The 14,686-nt window shown below is 39.1% G+C and overlaps 1 protein-coding gene across 4 annotated transcripts in view; it reads left to right on the top strand.

Moving 5' to 3' along the window:
- GRM8 (glutamate metabotropic receptor 8) overlaps positions 1–14,686 on the top strand; it is a 540,632-nt gene that overhangs the window by 270,425 nt on the left and 255,521 nt on the right. Inside the window, exon 1 of one of the 4 annotated variants that reach the window (XM_081957714.1) lies at positions 13,233–13,397. The exons of the other annotated variants lie outside the window; for them this stretch is intronic. The gene's annotated coding sequence lies outside the window, so the exon portion shown is untranslated. Of the gene's footprint in view, positions 1–13,232; positions 13,398–14,686 lie in introns of those variants that run through there. 4 annotated transcript variants of the gene reach the window in all.

Below are 14,686 nucleotides of genomic sequence, written 5' to 3'. Positions count from 1 at the left end.
CCTATCAGTGTCACTTCTAATGTTTGTGTGACTAAGAAAGTCAGAATAGTTGTACTGTTAGCTATCTGCACATCCATGATAAGAGGTGATTTTGAGGTTCACAGCACCAAGGAGAACTGAATTTGAATGTACTGTGTTTCCCCAAAAACGAGACCCAGTCTTATTTTCTTTTTAGCCCCCAAATAAGCACCCAGTCTTATTTTTTGGGGGGGGGGGTATGTCTTTTTTTAACAGTTTGTTTATATGTTTTCACATTACATACATAAGTGCTTAGTGAACATTGTATTGTCTGGATCAATTTATTTTTATACAATAATACTCTTCCCTGCTCCTAATTTCTACCTTTACTGTCCAACTATTTATAAAACAAGTCCCATGTTTGAAAATACTCTGTGTCTTCCTTTTCTTTTTCTTTAATGTCAATCTATCCATTTCTGCATATTCTAAAATAATTTGATTTACATCACTTGTGGGCGTTTCCTCATTTTTCTAGTACTGTGCATAAATAATTCTTGTTGCTGTCATGGTATGTAATATTAAATATAGATTCCCTATATCATATTTTTAAAGTATTATGCCCTGCAAGAATATTTCTGATTTATAATCTATGTGTTAACATTTTCTCCAACCATGTATGTATTTTTGTCCAATATTTCTTTGCTTTTACACATGTCCAAGGGGGGGATGTCTTACCCATTTACCTTAGGACCACTGCGGCCACGGTGCCTATGCCCTGATACCTGTTGTGCTGCTGCCTGACTTCTTCTGCGGCTGCTCGTGGCCAGATGCCACATGGCTCATTGCATCAGTACCACTGCTCATAGCAGGAGGCTGTGTGGTGCGTTGTGCCATTGCGTGCATGAGAAGTGGCATTGGCAGAACAACCTGTGGCGTTCTGCCATAAGCAGCAGCACCAGTGCAACAAGGGTTGTAGTGTCCTGCAGTAAGCGGCAGCATCAGTGCAACAAGACTTGCAGCTGCAGAAGAAGTCGGGCAGTGGTGCAACAGGTTTAAAGACATGGGAGCCCTGGCTGCAGTGATCCTAAGGTAAGCGGGTGCAGGGTGCATGAGGCAGCTCCATGCACCAACCCTGTCCTAGCTTGACTTTTATCCCTCGGCCTCACCTCACCTCACCTCATACAACCAGATAGTGGGCGGAGCTTAACTAGGGATTATTTTTTTGGGGGGGTAGGCCTTATATTAGGACCAGGCATGACAATTGGACTGGGCTTGTTTCCAGGGTAGCTCATATTTTCGGGGAAACACAGTATCACTTTCTCCCAGCTTCCCATCTTGGGCACTATTCATGGAGTCTTCTGATCTTCAATATCAAACAAGCATCTCCTTCCACAACCTAGTTTTGAAGCATTATTCCTAATTAGAGATTAGGGGAAAAATGCGTGAAGCTTTGGTTAACCTAAGAAGTATATTGTCTAGTGGTATAGGTGGGTACAACATATGGATATAGCAGCTCTTTTGACCCACCTCCCCAAACAACGACTCTGATGTGAACTCAAAAGATTCCTTCATTAGGAATGGCAGCAGCCCCAACAAAACGTTTGTCTCGCAGGCTGACAAGTCTGAGCAGCCAGAAGATGAATAGTTGTCTGCCATACCTATTCATAGATGTGCCAGGCAATTACTCATCTCAGCTTCCTGCCTTTTATCCCCAGAGCTAGAGTGGAGCCTCGTTAGCAGCAGTGGGTCTTCCTTCCCCAGGATTGGCCCACAGCTTTCCACTGCTCTCCCCTTCTCTGCCTTCTGCATAGTTGGCATCAGGCACTGGACCCACTCTTCTTCCCCCTCTTCTTCATCAACCACCTCCAGACTTGGAGCTGTTGACTCTCCATTTGAGGGCTGACAGACGGCCCAGGCTCTGTCTCTGTCTCTCTTTTTCTTCCCTCTCGGAGCTCCTAGGTTTCCCTGCTGCTGCTGTTGATTCCCACGTATCCTCCTCCTCTGATTCAGCTGCTAGAGGGGCCAGTAACCAACAGACCACCACAGCAGCTAAGAAACTAAGTCATAATTTAAATGGGTCAATTTCAAAATTGTAAAAATTAAACTTTCAAACTGTCCAGGACTATTTGCTCATGCTCTCTCTCTCTCTCTGTCTCTGTCTCCCTCTCCCTCCCTCCTTCCCTCCCTCCCTCCCTCCCTCTCTCTCTCAATGAGTGTGTGTGTGAGAATTTTATTCCTAAATATATTTGAAGTTTTTATGGTCAAACACCACCTGGGAATGTTGTTCTTTAAATTTTATTATGCTTATCAATACACCTCCCCTCTGTGAGTTGATTAGGTCTTTCTTCAGCTTCTTACTCCCAAACTGTAAAAGCTATCTCTCATTTTCACGAACAGTAAGGAATCAAAACAGGAATGAAAAGGGTGTTTTCTGCAGTGCAAACTTGAAAAACGATATTTGTCATTAGCTTTGGGTGGTAAGAAGATCCCTTGCGGTTCTTTCTCAGCTTATGTTATTTCTCATGCTGACACTCTGGGGGGTATCAATCATATACTTCTTCAAAGGTGTAAGAAATAGTTTTGCTTTTTATCATGCTTGAGAGAAATGTGTATTTTATTGAATATGTGTTGCATTTTTATACATACACATATTTTTACCAGCGTTTCACTAATCCATTAAAATCTGTATGTTTCAGTAGCCTAGAAACTGAATATTTCTTGATGTATTTAAAATAAACAAGAATGAGAATTTCCCATTGCCTGGCAGAGATACGTGTTTGAATGTTTTGGGGTAAGGTTTCTGAATAGTTTCTCCAATATTATGTCCATGTTTTTCTACAAAGGACGAGGAACTGAGATAAAAAGATACAAATAAGTTTTATGAGCACTTTTTATTTTTGGAAGTGGAGAGTTGCCATTCAGTTGTAATTTAGTAATGATATAATCATTTGTTATATTAAAAGATTTCAAAAGCAAGCCAAAGCAGCAGAAAACAAATGTTGTATGTCCAGTTTTAACCAAGAAGTCTTTCAGGCTCTTCCTAGTCAAAGTTGGAAAGAGATGTTTTATTTAAAACAATGTGGTGCAGTGGTTAGAGTGCAGTACTGCAGGCTACTTCTGCTGATCACAGGCTGCCAGCAGTTTGGCAGATCGAATCTCACCAAGCTGAAGGTTGACTCAGCCTTCCATCCTTCTGAGATTGTTGGGGGCAATATGCTGACTTTGTAAACAGCTTAGAGAGGCTGTAAAGTATTAAGAAGTGGTATATCAGTCTGTGTTGTTGCTGCTGTATGGGGTTTTTTGGGTGGTAGTGGGAAGCCAGAGTTGCAATGGTCAGGTGATTATGGAATGGGTGGATCTGTGTCATACATGGTAGGATGAAGACAGATAAGCTTTCTCTGTTGTTAAAATCTGGGTAAACCAAACTTTAGGACTTACTCCATAGTTTATGTGTTTCATGCTTCAAACAAAAACATACACATTATGGGGAACTGTGACCTCAGTGTCAGCATTGATGCTACTGAAGTTTGATGGCATCTCAGAAATGGTGCTAGGGACAATAAAAATGTGATTTGTAGACCACATATTCATAAATCTATTAGAGTCCCTTTCCCTGTTTTAGAATAAATATCCTTATTTTGGGAAAGTGGCCTAGATGTTTGCATAACTAGAGCTATTGATCACTTAGGGGATTTTTAATGAAAGTGGATTGAGTTTTTTCTTTAAATCGTTTTAATTCTCTTTTTAAAAATTATTGCAGAATTAGAAGTCAAGATGACTCTTAAAAAGTTGATTGTACTTGAATAATCCTAATATTTCCTGTTCCAAGCTTCTTTGCTGGCTAACTCCTGCTAAAAGAAGATGATCTTCTCAATCTAGTTAATCTTCCAAACATCTTCTATAAAGAATTCTAATTCCATCAACAGCAAGTAAAAAAATGTTAGTTTTGTAAAATCAAACAATTCCGAGAATTATTGAGTTTAATTATTTTAGTAGTGACTGAGGATAATGTGCAATTTTACCTAATGTTATTAAACTAAATCAGGAATGGTAGAACAACAGTATGTCAGTAAAAGGCCAAAGCAAAGACACATGCCATTCCATTGCCATTTTTGTTTACTTGCCTTCCTTGTAACCTCCAAATTAAATCTACTCTCTCTGAACAAAATTAGAAGGTTTATTTGAACCATTGCCTCCAAATCAGTGGCGATTGCTGGGTGGAATTTAAAAAGTCAAGATAGTTGTCACAACCAGGGCTGGATTTAGATGAAAAGAGGCCCTAGGCTATTCCACTTATGGGGCCCTTTCACCTCCCATTTTTAAGTTTGTAAATTACATGAGAGATAATAAAATACATAATTACTGTGATATATATCATTATATTAAATGAAACATGTTGTAATTGGTACTAACCTTTATAAAAAATAAAAATAAAAGGCCCCTCTTGATCTTGAGGCCCTAGGCTGAAGCCTAGTTAGCCTATAGGAAAATCTGGCCCTGGTCACAACAATATGCTCAAATTTAGGCCCACTTATTTTATGTACTGTATGTCACCTATCACTGATCCAAAATACATGCCCAGAAATGGACTTTGCTGATTACTTTGGAATCTAAATCAAATCAAAACTTTTGGACAATATAATTGGAATGTCCAAAATTGTATCAATTTCCTACATTGGTTTGAATAATCAAACCAATTTTTCTGAATTTATTTTTCATTGAAACAGGTTTTTGTCCACCTCTCTCATCCCTGCATTTTCTTCCATTTGTCCATCTCTTTGTTGCTTCTCCCAATCACTACCATCTTTTTTTCTCTTGTCTGCCTGCCACTAAGTTTATTCTTAGCTGCACCAGACAAAGAAGGCAGGGTATGCTTCAGAATCACTTTTTCTTTCCTTTTAAACAGGTTACAGTTACACTTCAAAAGATAGTTTCATAGCCCATTTTCCATTATCTTTTGGAAAACCCTCCAGATATAGAAACAAATTGGTACTAAGGCAGGTATTCGCACATACTTTCTATTTGCTTTCTCACCTAAAAACTTTCTTCTTCATCGCTAAGTTTCCATCATAATTGTTTTACATTTAGCATATCTGAACCAGGAAACTGACCGAAACAGTCTCCAATGTAGTTTAATTTAGAATTCAAGATTAAACCCATTTTCCAGTTTAGATGCAATGAGACCCTACGGCTTCCAGGTCTACAGCTTACAACCATTTGCTCAGTGACCAATGTTATTGTGCTAAAAAAGAGGAACATATGAGATCCTTGAGGTTCATACCCATGTGGTCAAATTATCCAGGTATCTGGTTCAGGATTATACTGTCATACGGAGGCATGGTAATACAACTGCCGATTTTGACCTGCCTTCCTTTTGACCCATTTACAAAGTCAACAAGGACGCTAGCAGAAACAGTTGCAAATCCCTCCAATAAGTTGCTTCCACTTTTTCTCTCATCTACAGTCCTTCTCCCCCCCCACCACCACCATGTGCAGCCTCTACAAAGTCTCTCAAGCCCTCCCTGATCTCCTGTGACTCACATACAGCCTGCACAAACCCTCCCAGGCCCTCCCTCCCTTTCCCCTCTACAACCTTTATTTGGATTTATGCCACTTCCCTACCCTACTTGTTAGGGTTACAATGGCAACTGTGAGTGCCTGGGATTGCAATCCCAGTTCCAATTGTTGTCATAAACCAGGGATTACTGGCATAGCAACTACAATACAAAAGGTTAAACTGGCAAAGGGAAAAAAATGAACAGAAAATATATGGGCATGATGATTATGCTTTGTTTAATAAATTACTGGTTGCAGATATGATTACATACTGGCTGTTTCTTTAAAGGGTTGCATTCAGTTAAACAGAGTGAAAAACTCAGTGAAAAATGGTTGAATGCCGAATAATAGTAGACAGAATTATTGTTATACCTCTGAAAGACCTCCAACAATCACAGATTTATAGCTAAAATTACAGGGAGCAATCATTTCAAAGATGCTTGGAAACAAGGTAGCTATGTTTTCAGAACATGGCCTGAAAACAGAAATATTTAAAAAAATGAAAACTATAATAGAAAGAATCCTGTGATGTAAAGTTTATCCTGCACTGCTTGCTAGAGAGAAAAAGCAGCCAACCTAATATCTGTAATCTTTCTAAAAATATCAAGGTTGGACTATATGATTCAATTAGAACTTTTATGAAACATTTATTCATATATCATATAAGTACTTCTCTAATTTCCCTGTTGGTTACTTTATGTAATTGTAATATATGGATATTATGTATGGGGTCTGTATAAATTGGATATGTACAAGCTTTCTTTCTTTTTTTTTTAAAAATGTAGATAAATACAACATAAAAATTTAAAAATGTAGGGAGAAACTGATTCAGAGCCTCTGTATTATTAAAAATTTTCCTATACAAGTATATAATTTAGTACCAGTGGTATTGTGTGCTGGCCCTGTTTCTATTTCAAATAAGCTGTAAAACTGTGACATTAACAATATTGCCACCCAGTGGTGGGTTCCGGATCCTGTTGCAACCGGTATGGTGCAACGGGGCCGGGCATCCACATCGTGCATGCGCGCAGCACGCGCACATGCATACTTACCACCTGCGATGCTCCGCGATACTCCAGCTGCTCGGCGGAGTGTCACACAGGTGCTGTATGCTCTGTGCGCGTAAGCCTCGATCAGCTCAAATACAGATGAGGGGGGCGGGCAGGCGGGCCCTCCGGAGCACCGTACTGGAACGGTGCCTGGTGCTCCCAGCAGGCATTGGTACACCCATACCGGAGTGTACCGGTCGTATCCCACCACTGTTGTCATCCTACCATTTACAATTCCATCTAAGTGTTTTGTCCTGATTCATCCATTATTTTTGCTCTGACTGTGCCTCTTGTCACAGAGCAGAACCATTTGTCTCTAAAATAAATGGTATGAACCAATGAAGAAACAGAAACACCACAGATATTTTTTTCCAGAGCAATGCTGTGGAAACCAAGTACTTAAATTTTACTTAGGTAGATAGTGTGGACCCATATGTAATCCTAGAAAAAACAGACATGTAATAAATACTCTTAAGAGTCTTACTCCTAAGGCATGAATGAATTATTAATGTCAATTCTCTCTTCTTATCCCATATACAGTAGATACCATTACACTGTCCAAACTGGTAAACAATATATTTTTAAAAATCAGTTTAAGAAAGTATTCAATACCAATCACTTTCATTCTTTCTTTATCACATGATTGCTGTCAGAGATATTCTTCTTATCCCCACACATCTCAGTTTTATAAGAAAAGATGTTCTATTAGCCCAGTGACATCCTGCTGTGATTTCAATTGAAATCATTTATTTTCAGCATTATTGTTTTCTGTAATATCCAAGTGATGCATTCAGAAAGTTAATCTATGTAAGAATTATGATTTCCAGACAAATTTATGACTATCATACAGTATGTTCTTGTCTTACAAGAAGATATAAGTATAAAAAAAATCTTCTTAGGTTTTTGTTATCTTCTTTTGCAGTTGCCCTTTAACACATTAACCACACGTCAAAGTATGAGATAATAAGAGAGATATTATTTATTGAAACAGTAGAAAAATATTAGTGAAATGTAGTGCTTCAGAATTTTGGTAAAATATTGAAATTTCTTTCTTTTTTCATAGAAGTCACATTAATTATAGAATTAAAGCTTGAACTTTACTTGGCTATTTTTTTAAATGAAATTGTTTATCCATATCTGAGAAGATTATGGATCACTTATGTTAATATGATGATAATATAGTTACTTCTATTGGTAGCTGAGAATAAACCATATATACTGTAGTTAATAGAGCTATGTCCTCTTCAAAAATGGCTTAGAAAGTATTCCAAATACTTCCTATTTTTTATTAAAGCAGCCCAGCCCAATATTTTTTCACACTGCTGTTTTAAGTGTTGCATTTACTTTAAAGAGTGGATTCTTTAAAGCAGCTTCACACACACACACCCTTTTTTTGACACCTGTGTCAAGGTGTGCTTTCATGAACAGCAGAAAGATATACTTACGCCAAGTCTGAAGCACTCCTTCCAAAGTGTTTTTGAAGTGTTTACAGTCCTGATAGTGAACACCTATGACAAATATTATTTTTAGTAGTCAGGGCGATACATGAGCAGCTCTTCAGATTGCTTTTATAAGTGGAACAAATGCCTTTAAATTGGTATATCTTCTGCCTTTGGCAATATGAGGCATCTGGAGGCCAAATAATCAGGGAGATGCAGTCAATTCATTGCATTTATAACTGCTATAATTCTCTTGGTCAGTTCTTCATACAAGTCATAAAAAGAGTTCAAGGTAATAATGCTGCAAAATTTGGAATAGTAACTAGGCAGCCGGTTGCCCATTGGGTCATCATTTCAAATATTTAAAAAAGCAGTGGGACAGACTTCTACTTCCTGTTGGCTTCATTGAGTTTCCTGTGGGAAGCTGGCAATGAACATTGGAAATCTTCTCCCTGTTGGAGATGAGCATTCAATCTTGAGCACTTTTTTTGTGAGATCATTTGTCAACCGCATAGGGCAGTTGCACAAATATGGGGTGAGGGTGGGGGGGAACCACAGCTTTTTATTTCTGTAGTAGTATGTACACAACGTGGTCTCACATCAGGGGTGAAATTCAGCAAGTTGTGACAGGTTCTGGAGAACTGGTAGTGGAAATTTTGAGTAGTTCGGAGAACTGGCAAATACCACCTCTAGCTGGCCCCAGAGTGGGGTGGGAATAGAGATTTTGCAGTATCCTTCCTTTGCCATGCCCACTAAGCCTAGCCCACAGAACCAGTAGTAAAAAAAAAATGAATTTCACCACTATCTCACATATAAATAAATAAATTCTGGCAAGTATTGATCCAAATGAGTCAATATATCCTAGTGATGATGATTATGTGCCAACATGTTGGTATTGACTATTAGTGACCACATAGATTTTCTCCAGGATGACCTGTCCCCAATCTGGTGGTTTTCTTGGCAAAATACAAGGGGTAGTAGTATGAAATGAAACAGTCTTTGCTGTTGTTATTAAAGTGGGTCTCCCCTCCTAACATCTTCCTGAGTAGCTGCTATGCAGTATAGGTCCTTGTTTGCTTTAGCTGGACATCTGGGATGACCTTCACAGCTTGAGTGTATCAACTAGTAGTATATGCATTTGGCTCCTTATATTCTTCATTCCTCCCAGGCTTACCTCCTGCCACAATGAGGCAGCAGAGTCCCAGAGCAAAATGTCATTACCTCTAACTACAGCATAAATAGAACTATTAGTCTAATTTCCATCTGGAAAAATTACACAATTATACTTGTACTTAGAAGATCTTCTTTCTATCAGAAATAATAAATAACATCAGTTTCTCACCAGGGAACAATGTGGGACCATATGTTCCTAAATCGTGTGACACAAGGTTTTTTTTTTTTTATGTTTATATATTTCTAAGAGTGGATATGATTATCTTAAATAAGTAACACATTTTTCTGGGACATTTTTGTTGTTAAAAATAGATCCTCTTTTTCTTTCATAATTTTCTTACACTTTTCTAAACTCTAAAGTTGTTTGAATGGATTTATATGCCCCCAAATTCTTACAAAAATAAACATAATATAGTAAAAAGTAAAGCATCTATGGCAAACTTCAAAACACCTTTCAAACAGCACACACACACACACACACACACACACACCACATAATACACACACCACCAACAACATTCTCCAGATGGCTGAAACATCTCACATGGATTGATTTCATAAGAATATGCAATATTTTTCATACCACAAGACTTCATTTTGAAGCAGATGCACAAAGTGTTGCCATCATGGCAAAATAATGGAATTTAATGCAACATTTGTCCATATGGCAATTCTGATGTCTGCAGGGATGTGCGGTGAGGTTTATGGCTGGTGAGGCACTAACGTCATCAAATGATCATCATGAAGGGAGGACTGTGACAGTTTTGATCTTTGCAAGCGTGCAAGCAAAATACCCCAGGATCACAGTGGCGGGGACTGTGCTGCGGAGAAGAGCCACATTATGCAGGAGGCTCCTCAGCGCTAGCCTCAGATCAGCACGAGCTGCGGTCCCCTTCACGTTGGCTCAGGAAGGAGGGGAAGGGGACGGCGTGTGCAGGAGGCTCCTCAGCGCTAGCCTCATATTAGCGCGAGCCGCGGTCCCCTTCATGTTGGCTCACGCTGATCTGAGGCTAGCACTGAGGAGACTCCTGCACAAGCATTCCCATTCCCCTCCTTCCTGAGCCAACATGGAATACTGCTACCTTCCCACCAAAGTGGTCCCTATATTTCTACTTGCATTTTTTATGTGCTTTTGAACTGATAGGTTGGCAGAAGCTGGGACAAGTAATGGGAGCTCACTCAGTTATGCGGCGCTAGGGATTCGAACTGCTGAACTGCTGACCTTTCTCATCGATAAGCTCAGCACCTTAGCCACCGAGCTACCGCGTCCCATAAAAATGTTACCTTAATCTTAAACTATTTTATGCTTAGCTTAATTTCCCTTGATATTTAGTTTGCTTCATTGTATCGGAATTGTATAGCAATCTGGATTCAAAACATAAAAACTGTTGCAAGGTACAACAGAGAAGAAGGACACCCAAAAGTATTAGCTCTCCTTTATTGTAAGATAACATTTACCCAACCTTGCAAGTATAAAAGCACATTTCTCCCTTATTGCCTTTAGAGCCCAAGAAACTAAAAAGTGTCCCTTTGCCATGTCTACATTACGTTGGTGGGCTCAGCTGCCTCTTAAGCCGATTGTTCCCCAGGTGCAGCTCTTCTTCTTGTCTCCCACGGTCATTTTAACCGAGCATGCATATTGCCTCTGTCAATGCCTTCTAAAATCAAATATTCAGGGCTGGCTCTAGACTATGGCCAAATAGGCACTTAGGGACAAAAAATTGAAAAAAAAAAACCTTGTGAAAAACACAATAGAAAACCTAAAATGTAGTAACAGTACACTCGGAGCCAGCAGGCGTGCTTGAGGCTTAAATAAAATTAAGACACAAGAGGGTATTGTTTCATTTGTTTATAATATGTTTATGACTGATATGTTTCTCAATAATTAGTTCAGCCTCATTCATTTAAATTGTGTTGTTAATATGTGTGTATTTCAAATCACTGATAATTAAAAGTATTCAATTATATAAAATATTGTAGATATTTAGTTATAATTACAGTTTATCAATCTAATGTTCATCTGATAGATGATATATTTCAGAATTATATGTTTGAAATATCGTGTGCTTCACATTATACCTGTATTTTCTATTTCAGAAGCTAAGTAGAAAACAAAAAGTAATAGATTCTAAGCAGTGATAATAATTTTTAAAATGCTCTAAACGCATTCAGTTGTTCCTGAATAATAATGTATCTGGCACTGAATAATAAGTACATGATATATTTATTTATTGTAAGAAGAAAACCCATAGTTAATATTAGAACATTTCATTCCTGCAAGGTTTTTGCTTCCCAACCAGTGTTAAAAACTGAAAAAAGTGGCATGCAATTATGTATAAAGTAATGATCAAACAATAAATCAGAATATTTATAGAACCTTATGGAGTTTAAGACTTTTATAGAAATGGGGTGGTGGTGAAGAAATTGTTTGAAAGGTACACTTTAATTCATAGATCACTCTCTCTCTCTCTCTCTCTCTCTCTCTCTCTCTCTCTCTCTCTCTCTCCCTCTCCCTCTCCCTCTCCCTCTCTCTCTCTCTCTCTCTCTCTGTGTGTGTGCGTGTGTGTGTGTGTGTGTATGATACTGTGCGTGTGTATATTTCTGTATGTGTCTGCATTTCCAAACTTATGTTACATATTCAATAGAGGAATGCTACTACCATTTGATTTAGAATTCTAAATTTTCAGCCTAATTACACAAAAATCCAAGGTCTGTATTTCCAGAGAAGTACAAAATTCTTTTCCAAATTCCATCCATCCATCCATCCATCCATCCATCCATCCATCCATCCATCCATCCATCTATCTATCTCAGCTGTATCATTTTGATAAATGATTCTATGTGGTGTATATTCCTTCTTCTTCCTCCCATTTTCCGAGAAAAACGACCCTGTGAGCTGAGTTGGCTGAGATCTCCCAAAGTCCACTAGCTGGCTTTCACGCCTAAATTGGGACTAGAACTCACATTAAACATTAGATTAAAGTGACTCTTTCCCCCTCTCTCTTTAAGAATAAGATAAGCAGGCATATCCAGCAATCTGGCACATGTGTACATCCATTTCCAGTCTAGGCAAAACGACTAAATAAGCTCAGAGTTCCAATATAGTAAGTTTATTGCCATGTACATTGGCATACAGGCAGCCAGTTGAGAGCAGGCATTATGGAGTTCCTGCCTTGAAGCATGCAAGATATTTTTTCTCTGGGTAACACTTTCCCATGGTAACATTAGATTTAGTTATCATTTTGGTCAGATTTTATATAGGGAAAAGCATCTTGTCCTTTGCTTCAGACATTAAAATATCTCTATAATGCTCAAAATCTCTCATGGAAAATGCAGCATAACCCTTAGCACAATCCTGTAAGGCAAATTAATAGAAATATAGTATTGTTCCTAAAATGTAGGAAGCAAATGCTGGGAAATAATAACTTATCTAGTACTGCCTTCTGAGTTTGTGACTCAGATGAAATTCATAGTAGCAGAACTGAGAATCAACTTCATGGTGTAGAAAGTGGCTTCAATATAAAAACAGGGACACAGTGGCTCAGTGGCTGAGACGCTGAACCTGTCAATCAGAAAGGTTGGCAGTTCGGTAGTTCAAATCCCTAGCACCACATAACGGAGTGAGCTCCCATTACTTGTCCCAGTTTCTGCCAACCTAGCAGTTTGAAAGCAAGTAAATTGCAAGTAGAGAAATAGGGACCATCTTGATGGGAAGGTAACAGTGGTCTGTGCGCCTTCAGCATTTAGTCATGCCAGCCACATGACTATGGAAAGGTCTTCTGACAGTGCTGGCTCTTCAGCTTTGAAATGGAGTTGAGCACCGCCCACTAGAGTCAGAAATGATTAGCACATATGTGCGAAGGGACCTTTTACCTTTGAAACAAATGTTAAAAGCCTTCATTGGACATCATGACATAACGAAGCACTCTAAGATTAGTGTGAAGGATGGGATACACTTACTCCTTCAACTTCCTGTGTGATTACCCAAGTTCCTATGCTTCCAATTTGTCTCCACAAAACACTTTTCGCTGTCTTGCACCCTTTATATACTCCCTTTTGGCACTTGTAAAAGCCTCCAAATGCTTCTGCACAATTGTTGATCATGAGCCTCATCTGTTGCTTCCAAAACCTGGCTAGAAGGATGATGCAATTCCTCCATCTGGGGAGTTTGCAGCAGAACCATTTTCTGCTATTGAAAGTGCTGGAGAAAGCTTCAGAGGAGGTAGGAGACCACATACGCAAAACAGAGCAATCTGGTTCTTTCACTCTATCCATAGAGGTGTGGGGTCCAGGTTGCTTTATAAAGCAGTTTCAAAGGGTGTTTCACTCAAGCTTTCATTGAAGCAAAACTTCCATCTGAAATGTGCATTACTTTCTAGTCATCTAGACTCTGCTTTTGTTCACATGAAAATAGGTAGAAATCTTTGCAGGCCATACTTCCTAACCCACATTGCTTAAAAATAGGAGCATTGTGCAGCCTATTCTTTTATTCAGGCGAATATCCTCTGACCGTCTGATACCCAAACAGGATCATACTATAGCATCTTCTCTCAACATTTTACATGCAGATAAATAAGACAGAAGTAGGTGACTGAAGCTGACACAGGTCACCTTGTCCAATTCTCAATGGCTTGTCAAGTACTTATTAAGTATCCGTAGCTCATTATAGCATTGTGTTCCTATTACAACTTAAAAATGATGTGGATTAGGTCTGTATCTCTGTTTAAGTTCTGTGTTTTATCGGTAGGTCATTTCAGCTTTTGACCACCTCCTGTAAATCAAAAGAGGATTCCATGCATGAATACAGAGGGAGTGGGTGGGTGGAGGAAACATATAGCCAAAAAAAAAGCTAATTGCTTTGCTTGTCAAACAGTGGTGTGATGATTTTATTGTGAATGTAGTAGGAAGTCTGAACTTTTATTTATTCCTACAACTGTTATTCATCATAGTCATGCTAAAATGTGGTGTGGTGTTTCTCTTATGGTGGTGATGTTTCTCTTATGACATTAAAATCAGAGAAAACAACTATTCAGGCTCCGTGTGGGATATTATAATTATGATTCCTGTATTATTATATACACAACACTATGAAAACACAGCTGCCAGGTATTGGCCTCCATTCACATCAAGGTATTCCTAAGGACCAAGAATGGTGTTAGCGAATGTTTTTGGCAACGAATGCTAAAACAGGAGCATGTGTGCATGTGTGTGGGAGCACTGGAAAGTGGAAGAGTAGCTCTCCAGCATGCACGCATGGAAGTGCCAGAAACTGGAAGAGCAGTTCCTTGGTGCGCATGTGCATGCCGGGAAACTGAGCTTCCAGTTTCCTGCATGCATAGGCGTGCCAGTCACCTGGTCTTCGGGCAAGCGCATGTGCACCAGGGTCCTGCTCTTCTGGTTTTTGGCACTCCTTTATGCGCACAAGCTGGCCGGTGTGCATACGCATGCCAGAACACAGAAGTGAAAACCGGCGATGGCTGGTGTGCCCAGAGAGATGGCTCTGTGTGCCAT

This window comes from Natrix helvetica, assembly GCF_964273705.1.
Source record: "Natrix helvetica genome assembly, chromosome: 6".
Taxonomy (NCBI): Eukaryota; Metazoa; Chordata; class Lepidosauria; order Squamata; family Natricidae; genus Natrix; species Natrix helvetica.
The sequence above is the reverse complement of the archived record's forward strand: the minus strand, read 5'-3'. Positions and strand labels throughout refer to the sequence as shown.